At 36.9% G+C, this 16166-nt stretch overlaps 1 protein-coding gene across 1 annotated transcript in view; it reads right to left on the bottom strand.

The window, feature by feature from the left end:
- Positions 1-16166, bottom strand: part of LOC129276857 (alpha-2B adrenergic receptor-like) — a 29427-nt gene that overhangs the window by 5247 nt on the left and 8014 nt on the right. The window lies entirely within an intron of this gene.

Genomic DNA, 16166 nt, shown 5'->3' with positions numbered 1-16166 from the left:
AAGATCATGTGTTGACGATATCAATAGCTTGGTAATGCACACCAACGGATCAAGGAAACAACATTCAAACAGGAAGATCAGGATGTTTGGCGCCCTCTCCCAGGCACCATTGACCCCTATTATTCTGGAATTGATCTCTTTGTAAATTCGTTAATGTTCAACTGAACAGGGATCCGAAATGAATACATGCATGAGGAAATCATGAAACTGACATCCTGGCAGGGATATGCCTCATGGTCTTCTGTTTATGGGATAGGAAATAACCGACGAACCCTGCTTCCCTAGTAGTCAAAACATTACTGGTGCCATAACAAGCATTGTCAAACGTTGTCAAATTGGTGTTCATTATGTGGTATGTGCAAATCGATCCCAACAAGAAATTAGTGTTAAAGGGATGGTCCAGGCTGGAGATAATTATGTCTCAATAAATAGAGTAAAATTCATAAAGCAAAATGCTGAAGATTTGATCAAAATGGGAAAAAAATGACGAAATTATTGAATTTTAAAAATTTGCATTATTCCTGTGAAACAGTTCTAGGCACATCTTCATGAATATTCATTAGGTGGGCTGATGCTGTCATATCCCCATTTGTTCTTTTGTATTTTATTATATGAAATTAGGTTTATTCAACTATTTTCTACCAAGTACTAAAACAATTGGATTGACAACTGATTACGTGCATTAGTTATTCATTGCAGCATCTTATTTCATCAAAATGGAGACACACAATTTTACACGTGTAAGAAAAAAATTAAAATTTGTGATTTCACGTAATAACATAAGAAAAGGGAAAGTTGGGATATGACGTCATCAGCCCACCTAATGTATATTCATGCGATGTGCAATATAACTGTTTAAAAAAAATATTGATAAACTTTAAAATTCAATAACTTCAATACTTGTTATCCGATTTTGATGAAATTTTCAGCATTTTAATTTGTGAATTTTACTCTATTAAGATATAAATATTTTCAGCCCGGACCATCCCTGTAATTTCAATTATTTGCTATTGTTGTTGTCCTTGCTGCTACTATTGATGTTGAGTTACTGTAGTTTCTGTACCAATATTATAACATCACCATTTTTCTCTTATGATGATAATGGTATGACGTTTTATAATGAAGGGTGTTGTGTAATATTTTTTTTTCAATTTTCTTTAAAAAAAATTATTTTAATTAAACAAAGTTTTGACAAAGCTTGATTCATGTTAAGATTCACGGATTTCACATAGCGGGGAGGGGGAAAGGGAACCAGATAACTTCTGGTGGAAACAAAAACAAATTAAACAGTTAGAAACACGTGATTACAGGGTCAATGGTATGATAGGCTTGGCCTTTTTTTTTTTTTTTTTTTATGTTACATCGCATGGCATCCATTTGCCTATTCGGGATTTTATTTTTCGTAAACAAAGCGGGGGGATGGGGATTGCTCCACACCAACTCATCCGACTCATCAAAGCCATGGGGGTATTGCAAATAAACAAACCCTCAGCTGGGTCGCTTCGCTCTATCGCTTGTATGCATTTTTGAACATATTTCGTCCACCCTCCTACCTCTCGGAAAATAACTCTGCGTATGGCTTGTTATGTGCTGGCGTCAAGACTTTTCAGGTTTAGGCGTTTTTAAACTGGACTCTAGTGGGGACGGAAGAGCCGAGTGTCAGTCTGATATGAGATATCTTATCCCAGCGGATATCCGCGAGCCACTGAAAGATTGCCTTTTCGTTTCGTAACTATCCAGATCATGGACTATTAGTCTGCGATAACAATCTTAAGGGTGGGAAATAAAAGAGCTGGCCCAGTTTCTGTGGATAACGAAAACATATTGGGTTCGAAATATGGTTAAAAAACAAGTCCAACCCAACAGCTGATTCGAATAGAAGGAGAAAAGTCCAACATGCATAACACTGAAAATTTCATCGAAATTGGATGTAAAATAAGAAAATTATGAATTGTTTATTAAAAGGTTTTCTTAATTTCACAAAACAGTTATGTGCACATCCTGGTCGGTATGCAAATGATGACACCTGATGACATCACTCACTCACTATTTCTTTATATTTTATTATGTGAAACATGAAATATTCAAATTTTTCCCCCGTTGCCCTGTGAAACAAAGTTTCATTCCTCAATGAAAATATGGTATTACCATTGTGTTAACAATTTCTGGATCAGACAAGTTTGTTCTTATTGTCAAATCTGTCAAAATTGAAATGACTATTTGTTTTGTTTTATATTGTTCGAATTATACAATATTATTGTATAACTCGAACAATATAAAACAAAACAAATAATGAGTGCATGAGGGACATCATCGACTCTTTCATTTGCATGTCACTTGGTTGTGCATATAACGGTTTTGTGAAAAATAAGCGAAACTTCCAATGGTCGTAACTTTTATTTCCGATTTTGATGAAATTTTCAGCATTGTGCTAGTCTGATTTTCCTCTAATGATTCAAATCTGTGGTGGACTTTACCTTTAAATCACTGTAGACCTATTACCGGAAGACACATGCGTTAAAAAGTATCCTATCTAATGCCACTTTTACACCGACGAACCCGACTCCAGATCGATCAAAGCTATTACATTATTACCAATGACGTATAACATCGGTCGGTTTAGAGTCTCGTTGGTGCGACTATAGCATAATATTATGTATAAAAACAAAATATAGAATATGCAAATAAGGGTGGGTCTTTGAGAAAAAGTAAGCTCTAATATTTATTCTTTGAATATTGATTTGAAAGTAACTGGATGATATGTAGGGGAGAGCGGGGCTAATCCGCCCCCGGGGTAGGTCCGCCCACCACGTGATCTTCCACTTTGCTGTGACTGCACGTAAGTTTTGTTGATGATGTAATGTTAACCTGCCCAAAGGTAGCAACATATCATCTGCTCGGAATTCCAGAAAATCACGGCGACTCGTCCATTTCGAGGCCATTTTTTAATATTTTTTTTCAAATTACTTATATTTTTTATAGGCACTTATGAATGCATTTACATGCATAGTGTTTTTTTGTTTTTGTTCGAAAGGTGTGATATTTGCTTACTGAAATATGTCTTTAATACTTCAAAATATGTTGTACATTTTGAGAAAAACAAGATAAAAGAAAATGTCTGCCCGGGGGGGGGGGGGCTAGTTCGCTCCTTTTGCGACGGGACAGGTCCGCCCCGACTTTATCTTCATATAGGCCTACAAAAATATCTTTAACATGACATGACATGCAAGTATGTCGGTATATGTGCTAAATCATGATAACGTTTCATAGATTATCGAACTAGAAGTCGTCGTTGTTCCAAAAAAAAAATGTGAAAAAAATGTTTGGTGTCTTTGAACACATCACTTTGTTTCATATATCACTGTTTTCCGTATGGGCAAACTCGCCCCACGTAACCGGCGAACTTACCCCAGGGTGGGGCAGGTTCGCCCTGCACTGTAAATTTTCTTTACGGCCCATTTTTGCCAAAACCGCATGCATGTCCTTGCCGAAAATAAGGTATTAGGCAAATATTACCTAGACCTTTATACATGATGAAGCACGACCTTCCTGCTAAAGAAATGACGATTCTAGAAGAGCGTGAAAAAGGGGGCGGACTCGCCCCGCTCTCCTATTCATATTTTTTTAGAAAAGAGGGGAAATGGGAATTGACCTATTCAGAATAACGGTTTTTTTTTCTTCTTCTTCAGGTTGGGTCACCTTATGCCCCAATCACCCCCCCCCCCCTCCAAAAAAATCATCTCACGAGATAATGCGATGCCTTTGCTTATATCGATAATGGGAGGCGGGGGCAGTAGAATACCAAACGTTTCGAGCTACATTTTCCAGCGTTTAGCAGCAAAGGTTGAATTTATTAATACCTTCTATCAGCCGTATGAACTTTCATGATCGATTTCCTAATATATGTTGACTTAAATAAACAAAACCTGAGCTTGAATATCATTATTTCACACACAAACAACTCGATCAATATCCTGTCAAATGATTGTCATACGGTGATAACGTTTCAAACCCGTCACTGGTTGTCAGTGATACGACCGACTGAGAGCTTGGATAAGGCTGTAGCCACAACCGTGAAATCGACTCCTAATCAACCGATTATATATTCATAGGAAACAACGTAAAAACTTTTGTCGGTCTGATATCGGTTTCGTTGGTGTGACTGCAGTGTCAGGCTTCTGACCTGAGGACAGGATGTGATCAAAAGAAGTAAAGCTTTTCTTTCCCATGTTATTTACTTTCCCATGAAAAATAATACTCATTTAAGAACACGTATACGCGTAATATGCTGTGCCATGCACTATCACGGTTATCGCCATTACAAAAAATAAAATAAATTGCCTTGACTTGTTGTCCGAATCAATCGTCCAAGGACCGCGGAACGGTTTTGAAAGTGTTCCGTAGGGACAAAGGGACGTACTGGCCTTGCAAAACGAGGAATCATATTGTAAATTTTACCTTTTTCAAGACATTTATCAAAAAGTGAGGCTAACCACCACCCCCCCCCCCCCCTCTGCATTCCGAGGCTTCTGATTTACGCGTGTGAAGAGCTACATGTACATATAGCTAGTCGTCTATAGGCGCTTAACCCTGATCCACGGATTTGATCATTCTAGCCCGCTTAAAGAGTATGAAGATCTACACGAAAGCACAATCTCCACGCGCTGGGTATTAAAACGATTCCACAGTGAAATGATTGTTACTATTGCTTTCAATCACACGGTTAATCTAAACAAAAAAACAGTTGCACCTTTTGAATTGAAAAATACATTATAATTTGATTCTTGTGACCTTGTCCTAAAGTGAAGGACACAGTACGTCGGGGGCCGGATGAAAAGTGCAAGTGCATAATTTCCTTCGATGAGAACACCCCCCCCCCCCCAAAAAAAAAAAAAAAAAAAAAAAAAAAAAAAAACACCCCAAATACCCATATAAAAATGCTATGGCGCCACCCTAATTCCATTTCATTCATATTTTGTATGACATGAAACACGAATATGTGGTTATTGTATCAATGCGTTCATTTCTACGCAATTATATCCCCCCCCCCCCATTAATAATTTGGATTATAAGACTTTTTTTCCAAGACGAGTCATCCAATAACATTTCTATATTCCAGAAAATGACAAAATGCTCGGCTGAATGGCGTGACCCTCCTGAAAAAATTAACCATTTTGCTCCTGCTTTTACGTGCATTCAGAAGTTACTGACGGCTGTATAGTGTTACAGTTATGTGATAACTTGTGGATTGGAAGAGGCGTCCGTGAAGGAAGAGTTTTTTATTGAAAAAAAAATACAGAGAGGAGGTGCAATATAAACAATTAATTTGGTAAATGTTTAACCTGTATGTGCAGATGGCAAAGTAAATGTAGTTTGTGCAACAGAATGAATACTTTCCACTGGCCTTGTTTTACAAGAAATAATTGAAAATATAAGAGGCAGATTTCCAGGAATAAACAGGATGGATCTTGCCTGGAAATCATGTTACCAAATTTATCTGTCATCACTAGTGTACTCCGTCTGGGTCACTTGAAAACAATGTAGTGACGAAACTTCATTAACCTACTTATCTCACGTCTATAATGATTATTATTACTTATATACGGCGCTTTACCCATAAGGCCCAAAGCGGAAATCAATAAAATAAAAGGAATAATGCTAAAACTAAAACCTACAAATGGGATGGGTTTTACTGCCTTTCTGAAAATTGATATTGATGGAAACTGTTTTATCATAGGTGGCAAATTATTCCAGTATTTGAAGCTGACACAATCATAGTTCTATCACCGGCTAATATACAGGTTGTAATATGAGAATAAAAGGCTAAAAGCTGTAATTTCTGTGTAGTAATAGCTCAAATTCAGCTTTACTACTAAGTAATATTCTTAGACACTTTATCTCCTTTGCCCTAGGTTATATGTTCGGTCACTGAATTCATCATTTATGTCTGTATTTTGTCGACCATGGACAAGCATGTGGTTTCATACAAGAAGGGGACATCGAAATTTCAGAATTTTCGAAAGACCCTCCCCCCTCCCGCCCACTCCATAAATAAAGTTATTACTGCTTTAAGAACACAACTGAATCCTTAGAAATCTGCCGAGCAAATAAATCATTTAAAAGAATGTTGTCTCCAAGGGAAGATTTATACAGACTAATAACAAATTGTGAAGGGGGTGTGTTTCATAAAGCTGTTCCGGCTAGTGATCATTTCTTGTGGTAAATGATATTGACCATTGAATGTTCATTGGTGATTATTTAGCGCGTAAGAAAGGTTCGCCAGTCGTTCTTAAAGTCGCTCTCAAATTACGAACAGCTTTTCGAAACACACACCCGATCTCTATGCTCGACTAAACAAAAAAAAAAGCTCCTCATTCCCAGGCACGATCCACCTGTCTATTCTTGGAAATCTGCCTCTATTTTCAATTATTTCTTGTAGAACAGGGCCAGAGAAAAACATTCATCTGTTTCACAAAGTACATGTACCTTGCCATTTGTAAATATCAGATTATACATTTACAAAAAATTATTGTTGAAATTTCACATTCGCTCTGTATTTGTTCTATTAAAATCTATTCCAGCTTCATATCACGGACGCCACCTCAACTAGATATTTCATCATTGTAACACTATATACCTGTCAGTAACTCCTGAATACACGTAAAGCAGAAGCAACAAGGTTTAATGGCTTTAGGAAGATCACATCACTCAGAAGTACGTTTAATCAATGGGGGGGGGGGGGCGCAACGTACGTTTCACAAGAACTAGATTTGTTTTCATTGTTGCAGCTAGCTACATTTTGCACCATAATGGATGCAGAGTTGTACCCTCCAAGAAAGTGTCAAAATTTCCACGCCTTTGTATGTTAATAGTTTCGCACCCGTATACTATAGGAGTTGCACCATTTAGCATGTTTAGGGTGCAAAGAAATTTTGTTATGATGGCGCAGGGATTCACCTTTTCCATGTGGGGTGCAGATTTGTATTTCTGTGTAGGCCTTCATGGATGGTAGGGTCTGGACTGAAATAGTTATGCCATCGTAATCACGGGGCATCGCATTGGAGCGTTGTGGCCCAGTGGATAAGTCTTCTGACTCTGAAACAGAGGGTCGTGGGTTCGAATCCCAGCCATGGCGTAATTTCCTTCAGCAAGAAATTTATTCACATTGTGCTGCACTCAACCCAGGTGAGGTGAATGGGTACCCGGAAGGATTGATTCCTTGAATGCATGTGCGCTGAAAGGCAGCTCGAGCTAAAGCCGGGGTAATAATAATGATAACAACGCGCCTCGGAATAGAATATTTCTAGATAGATGGCGCATTATAAATGCCTATTATTATTATCATCATTATCTTGCTGAAGTAGAACTTAGAGGTATAATGTCCCTGAAAATCAATGGACTTCTCATGTGTGTTTTCATTACAAGCTCTTGCTGCTCCGATCGGCAACGGTGAATTTGATTAGTGCAAAGTCATCCCGATATCTTTCTGAAACGCATATATACACACAAGTGAAAATACATTTTTTGCGTGAAATCAAGGAGCTTTCTGGGTGAAATGCACAATTAATGCTGCAAGCAATTCAATCCGTTTCTCCTTAGTTCCATGTGCATATATTTTCACATGACGACTTTCAGTAGCTAGCGTATTTCTTGGAGGGAATGATCCTATAGAAGTGCATGGATCATACGTCGTTATTGATGAAACAAAGCATAAAGAAAAAAAACATCGATATAGCAATGGCAAAACCAAAGCATTCAACATGTTGAATAAGAAAATACGCCCTCATGGTGAAAACAGTCACTCTACATTTTTGCAATGGGCAGAATATGTGGCAACCGTGCCAAATCCAGTTTAATGACCTCTATACTCATATTAATAATAATGTTAGAGATTCAAATTCAAATTCGAAATTAAAATTTGAATTTGAAGTCAAATCTAAATTCAACTTCAAATTTAAGATTAAAGTCAAATTCAAATTCGATTATAAATTCAAGTTCATATCCAAATATATAGATTGAAATTCAAATTCAAAATCAAATTCGATTCTTAAATTAGATTGAAATCCAAGCCTAAATTGAAATCTAGATTTAAGTTCATATTCCAAAAACAAATTGAAATTAATATTAGAATTAAAGAAATCGAATTCAAATTTGAATTCATGGCAAAAGATGAAATATCGGGGAAGGCTATTTTCTTGAGAGTGTGTCAGTCCCTTTGGAAAAAAACCCTCAGATGATGAGCAAAAGATAAGTTTAACTTGACATGCGAACTACTCATGAGGTATAATTTATTGACGTCCATTTTCTCGATATGGTAATGACAATCTAGCATCCACGTGGAAAATGTGCCTAGAGACGGGGCTGCAGTCACAACGGCGAAATCTGACCCTAGATCGATCAAAGCTATTAAGTCATTACCAATAACCAATCACCGGTCTGTTGGAGTTGGTTTCCTTGGTGCGACTTTAGCTTCGGGGGTTGCAAAAATGAGCGATGGTGGGTAGAAAAAAGGGGGAAAGTGGAAAGGAGAGGGAGAGTTATGCACTGTTCATGAAACTAAGAAGAAACAAAGTTAAGGTTAAATGCAATCAGAAATATCATCCTCGACAAGAGAATTTGAATAGTTTGGTTGATATAGGGGAATTGACAAGCTGACAAAGGGCAAGGCAATGACAGAAAGGGTAAGCAAGAAGTCCAAGGAAAGGGGAAGGGGTAGAATAATTATAGAAAGAGAATGGGGGTCGTAGACAGAAGGGGGTTGAAAATTGAAGAAATGGGGGCGTGAGACAGTTAGAGAGAGATGGGTATACAGTTGTATCTGTGAGGGTGTATGTATATGTGTGTGCGTGTGCGTCCATGTAGGTTTTGCTGTCTTTTTTGTCAAATATAGCCAAGTAGTGACTTAGTCCTCGAACATTTATTGTGTGCATGAGGGTGCCTGTGAGAGGGTGTGTGTGTGTGTGTGTGGTTATGTGCGTGAGCCGTCTTTAATAACCTTCCATGATCTATATCTACATTATGATTCTAAAAAATGGATCAAATGTAAAAATTTGGCATACACATGATGAATAAATTCATAAGCAAGCCAAGGTTGATTCCAGTATCAATCAACAAATATATAACTAAAAGTAATCCGGGGTGAGGCAATTAGGAGAAGTACATAATAATCATGATAATTACCGCTTCTACCAAAGTTTAGGAGTAGGCCTGTACTATTGATATCCAAATGCAATCATCCTGATTATTTTTTTCTGATGTAAAATGGCGAAGCTAGAAATGGACTGAAAAATAAGCCATTGTCCATCTTTTGAATTAATAGAATTTGATATAGCTGTATACGGGATATAGCATTTGAACTCATCCATGTTTGCGGCGCCCACACGTCTCTACAGTCCTCATGTTAACTGACCGTCACGCGCATTCAATATTCGAACCAGCGAAATTGAATCAATAAACGAACACAATTTCGCACTGTTAAACGACTCGGAATTAATTGATTATTGGGGATTCGGAGAGGATTAAAATGACCATTAACGCATTAAAATGATTCAATTTATGTGCATTTACAGCCGATTGGATTTCAATAGTATAAAAAAGAGAACGTTTTAACTGAAGGTGCAAATTTGGGATTTCGTTCAGTTTAAAACTCACGACCTTCCTTGCCGAAATTTTATTCATACTTTGTTCTTGTTTACATATTTCTGTTACATCTCTCTCTCTCTCTTTTCTCTCTCTCTGTCTTTCACTATCTTCTTTCCTTCTTTATTCCATCCCAATTCTCCTTATCCAGCTCATTCTCTCTTCTTTCAAACATACAAGCACACACCCTCACACCACATATACACACGTCCCCAAGTACGCAAACTGAACTAAAGAGCAAGTACTATCACCATAAGTTATTTGAATAAAATGTACTGCCTAAAATTAAAGTTATCATATTTCTTGACAGAGGCGTAGTGGAGAGCAATGATAATGTACTGATGCATTACCTCATTGCATAAGACATATGTCAAGTAATTTTCCAAGTATGCCATTAATTATGAACGAATAAACTGCTCAGTTTAATCAAACATAATGCATTGGGTAAAAACCGCCATTTTATACGACCATTAAGTAATACAACCATTTTAAATAATATTATAAAAGTAATAACGAATAAATTTCTGTGCAGACCTACTTAGATATTTATTATGAACTCTTATTGAATCAAAGAAGACATGGCGAATTCACCCATGTGTAGGTACAATCGCTATAAAAAACATAAGGATGTCATCCATCACATGGCAGACTGCAAACAGAAATCAATAACCCAAGTCAGATTCAAAGACATCTCTTAGGCAACAGAGTTTGGTGCACTCTGCACACCATCTGTTTCTCCTGGCGTCGGAAGGAGGATGCCGGGGAAACGCAATGTATTATTGAGTGGAAATGATTGTGTGAGGCATATTATCAAATGATTTGGCAAGGGGCTGTGGCACCGGTCGACAGGGGGCGAACACCCACCAGGTTGTTCAAGGAGCATATAAAAAAGGGAGAAAATTCAAGAAATATAGAAGGGGGAAAAAGGAAAAAGGAGATTAAAAAAAAAGTATAACAGAGAGACGTATAGGTGGGGCAACTATATTTCAAATCTCTGTATAGGTGTCTCTCCCCCCCCCCCCCCCGCCCGCTCATAAAAATGCTCATGCGTCTTCCAAGACGCACATTTGAATAAAATCACCAACCACATTGAGAGATTGGTGGATGCATCTTTCAGAGGATATAATGAACCAGCAGACTGTGAAAGTTCTATACTTTCTAGAGTAGGAGCAGAAAATTTCATTTTTTCGTGAAAAAGGCGAGCTATCAGTCCCATTCACAAACATGAAACGCTAACCATAGTTAGTCTGCAGGCACAGACCCTGATTAAAACTCTGATCAACAAGTGTGTCTCCACGCAAAGACCAGCACATACAAAACTTGCTGTGAGGGCCTTCAGTACACAAGGCATGAATAGGCTGCAATTCAGGCCCTGTAGGGTTTGCACAGCTGACTAAACCACAATAGGGAACATTCCCATTGCAACATTGATTCAATAATGCCTTCAGTGTTTTCATTTATATTAATGAAGTATAAAAAAGCAATGATGAATAAATGGCTTGCTCAATGGCATAAGTGGCATGGCAGGGAATCGAACCTCGGACTTCCATATGTCTTGCCAGGCACCTTAGACTACTCGGTCACTCCACCTCGACCCCCCCCCCAAACATACACACTCACACCCCACACACGTACCCACGCACCCTCCCATCCACAGACACCCACTTCCATTCATGAGGCGCCTTTGCCAAAAAAGCACCAAGCTCGTTATTTCTTAGGCATCCGTTGTTATGGCGAAGTTATTATTTTTAAATGAGCCTAGGTAACTCTTTCCTGTATTTGTAGAGAGCTAGCTAAATGTAAACGCAAGCTAGACGCGACAGCTATAGAGTAACCGGAGAGTTGCGCACCCCTATATCAACATGTAACGTAAACATTCGTATTTACATATTCTCAAAATTGATTTTGTGTAAAAACAGACGGATGATTTCAAGGTCGATTCCTTCTGTATTCACACGAAAGAATCAATGGCACACTCAAATTAGTTTGACATGCAGCTCGTGAATTGTCCATGGATACCGTTTTGTTCACGTACAAACCGGTAGATTATGACATCTTTAAACCACCAGCCTAAAACGAATACTGAAATTAACAGAGTAAAATACTGACAAACAAAACATGCTAAATGAGCTTCGTTAAATTTTCGTCATCATTGTACGGGCGCAGAATCACCCCCCCCCCCTTCCCCGTTTTTTTTTTTTTTTTACTAACAATGCACATAAAGTGAAGTTGATCATAACATATTGTAATTTCTCCCACCTTCAAAATCGTTCCGCAGTCCCCGCAATGTGGCTAGGCCAATATAACCTAAAACATGGTAACTACTTATTCGTATAGCTACATTAATATAAAAGGACTTACGTAACATTTACTAAATAAGTTAAGTAGCCGACAAAGCCATATAATAGTTATTTTCGTTAGTTACCAAAAGGTAACTATGGAAACCGAACATATATTCCCAATTTAGCTTTGATGTCAGCGAATCTGAAATTAAAAAGGTAAAAGGTACGTGTCCGGGGGTACCTATGGTTTTTCAAGTCATGAACATACGTATACGTAGAAAGGGGGAGAGATAAAATGAAGGAAGTAACAAAATAGAGAGCATCAAAATAATGATCTTTGTCTTTAAACTCTACAATATCCCCTCTTTATGAATCCGGAAAAAAGGTTAATCTTATAAGATCGCCATGCCCCCAATCAAGATGCCATCACCTCGTCTAAAAAAGAATGTATTTCATAACATGTTACTATGAAATCTTTGAAATCTGTCCTCGAATGTATTACATTGTAATACAGATTTTGAGTACAGAGAGCTGCAAAAAGAGGAAAACCGATCAGGAGACGAAGTTTTATCTGGCGTTACAAAATACTGCTACAATAATCTTAAAGCTCGCGCGTTACGAGGTAATCGACAAAATCTTTGGATAATAAGTGTTTTCAAACTTGATGAATCTGCCCGAGGAAGCACAGAAACATGGACTGACTGTGGAAATGATCCTCTGTATGACAAGATATGTTAACGGTGTGTAACAAAGTAGCCCCGTGTTAAATGGTGTTAAATATTTTGATATGATGTTGATTTGATTTATTTCCACATTCCAATAACAAAAGTATATACAAGTGCAGTAATTTTTTCTCAGCATAACATTACAATAAGCAAATGACATAATGAATAACATATGCATACATACATTCTAACAATCTAATTGAAATATATTTATACCTGATGATTTTTTTTTATTATAAAAACAAATAGCAGAAAAAAAAAATATATATACATATATCGACATAATACATTTTGAAAAGTGGGAGACCTCCACTTAAGCTTAGAGCTTGAAATTGATAAAGGCCTCGATTGGAAAGGGGAAAAACCAGACAAACAGCGAGATAAATAAATAGGAGGCCTACTTCTTTTCCTATTTTACTTTTCCCTTTCCTTTGAGTATGCACGTACTCTCTTCATAATTGAGTTATTTCCTGTTTGATGTTTTTAACCAGTTGTACCTGTAAATTGTACTCAATTCAGCCTTTTGGCTGCAAATGTGCAAAAGTGCAATAATAATAATAAAACCTTTTTCATTTCAATTTCAAGTAAATTCCTTTATAATTAACGTTCTGAATCATGATCATTTTTAATAATTTGAATGAAGATTTGATAAAAATATAGTTTATAGATATAACCATGCATAATCTGAATATAAATGTTTCAGAAAATAACACACCAAAGTGATTGCATCGAACAGATACATCATTAGTCAAAAGCATTACAGAATATGATATGTAAATGAGTCTACAACTAGGCAAATACATAGTCTAAGATATTACACAATAAAACAAAACAATGAGTTTGAAAAGGGGGAATTTGGATCAAATAACACTAAACGAGTAAATATATTATATACCCCCTTCCAATTAGTATAGACACTGAACACCAAAAAAAAACAGACAGCAAGAAAAAAGGAAGGAAGAACAAACCCAAACACATACACAAAATAGACGAAAGAAAGAAATAAAACAACAAACGAACAAACTATGTGATGAATCCAAATGCTGAATATGTAGCACTGATAAGAGAGCATTGGCCGTACATACAACTTTCTTGCTGGGGGGGCCGGACGCGTAAACTTTTTCGGAAAAAAAACTTGAAAGTGTCTGAGCGAAGCAAAGTGAAATAGAAGGATTCCGTACATACTTTTAGTGGATTTTGTGCAAATTTTAATTTACAAAAAGATAAGCTTTCAAAAATTTCTGGTGGCAACTGCCGTCTGCCCCCCCCCCCTCCTCCTTCTCCGTACGGCCGGTAAAAAGTGACTCATAATCTTGAATATGGAGAAATTTACTTCATTAATTATTACCCTGAGTCGGTCGCGCTACGCCAGGTAATGCAATAGTCACACAAGTTAAAGGTATTGTTTAACTTTGTGAGCAGCCGATTTAAAAAATTCTCAAACCAAGATGAAACATGTGTACAAGTGCATGTATTAGAACTAATAAACCCTGAAAACAACCATTATTGAGAATGAAAAGCTAAAACTACAAGGCAAACCCCGATTTTGTAAATAGGCGTCTTATAGACGCCTAAATAGTACACATAAGTGTATGGGATGAAATCAAGATGGTGTTTTCGGTCACTTTATATTTCAATTTTTGAAGCACTAAATAATTATTTTCGAACGCAATTTTTTCTGGGCTTCACTTTTGTAACATATCACAGACACAGGTGACAAGTGTGACCTTCTAGCTCAGATTTTTTAAAAGTCAAACCAATGTTAACCAATCACTTTAAGCTGAGTCCGTATCGACAAAACCTATAACATTATTGTTAATGACGTTATACCGTCAGTCGGTTTGGAGTCTGTTCATTAGTGTGACTGAGACCATTACAGACATAAAGGATAGGTTACACCGGAACCGAATCAGCTGCGAATACATCCGAATACACGTATTCGGGTGGTTTCGGAAGTATTCTGTTCTCCCTCCGCGATTCAGGAAGGATTCGGGAACATTCGAATCCATCGAAACCATCCGAATTAGGCCAAATTCGGCTATAATCAATCCGAATTTATTCTGGAGAATCCGGGTTTGGTGTAACCATGGCTTAACAGAATACAAACTAGTATATTCAGGGTTTTTTTTTTCTTTCTGCGAAATATAAGGATCTTAAGATTTTCTTTCATTTTCACTGCCAATACTTTAACTAAAATTACTTAAAGCTCCTTTCAAAGAACAAAAAAATAATAATTCAGTGTCTTCAAACATTAAGTATAGTGTAGATCGTGCGGCAAAAAAATCCGTGGACGGATGAAAGGCTAGCTCGAAATTTATTTGTACGGGTAAATATAACATGTGATATCAACGGACCTGTACAAATAGTTCTTGATGACCAATCTCCAGTCCCATAATTCATTTATTTAACAGATGATGAAAATGGGAAAGCAAAATCAAAGAAGGTGGAAAGTTCAGAACGCCATCTAAATGATTGTTTTTGCCACTCTTCTTATTTTCGTGTATTCATTTCATGAAAAGGACTTTTCTACTCATATTTCCATATCTCAAACTTCGTTGGAAGCTGAGGTGAAAATGAGTTTGCTCATTTTAAGTTCATGAACATTCGAGCAGTCGCGTTTCCTTCTCCATATTTTTCCATATTATAAGTGACATTACTAAGAGACATTTATGCCATTTATGAATTCTAAACTGAAAGTGGGTAGCCAGTGTTTACATTTAGAAATTGTCATGACAATGAATGCGGAAGAAATTTAATAACTTAAAGGTAGAACATCGATAGAAAATATGTTTGTAGAGATGAGTAGCTCACATGCATCTATCATTTTATTGTCAGATTGTAATGTTGTAATGATTGAAAACAACATAAATCTGAAATAAATTTTTACTGTTTTTATTACTACTATAGCAGGCAGTGGCCTAAAGATTGGGGAGCTTCAGGAACCCCCTACCCCCCCCAAAAAAAAAAAAAAAAAAAAAAAAAAACGAGAGAGAGAAGGGTGAAATGTGTTATTTCTGAATATTACGTCAAAATCTATCACAAATTTTGATTTTCGTAATACAAATTTCGAAAGTTTTGCTCGCTCGATTCGCTTTCTTGCAATTGTTTTCAATATATTTTTTTCCAATACGCCATATATGGCCCCTAAAAATATTGGGGTCATTTCGCCATTGACAGCAAGTCTATATTATTTTGAGGTAAAGTTTAAACTTAATCATCTCCGTCTAAAACAAACTTAAATAATTATGAAAATTAATCCAGTACCAAATTAAAGACTTCATTCAGGATAATTAATCAAGCTTGTTTAAAAATGTAGGTCTAGCATACTGTATTATACATGTATAGCACGATTCCTATAAAAAAAAAAGACCCTATAAAGTTAACGGCATTGGAGGAGAAACCTTCTTTTATTCGACATAATGTACATGGTTTCCATTAAGAAATTAATTCTGCTGGTTCCATTCAATTTCAGCCTAATCCTTTGAACTATACCTAGAAAATAGGAGGGTATCCCACGGGA

The sequence above is a fragment of the Lytechinus pictus genome, chromosome 14 (genome assembly GCF_037042905.1).
Source record: "Lytechinus pictus isolate F3 Inbred chromosome 14, Lp3.0, whole genome shotgun sequence".
Classification (NCBI taxonomy): Eukaryota; Metazoa; Echinodermata; class Echinoidea; order Temnopleuroida; family Toxopneustidae; genus Lytechinus; species Lytechinus pictus.
The sequence above is the reverse complement of the archived record's forward strand: the minus strand, read 5'-3'. Positions and strand labels throughout refer to the sequence as shown.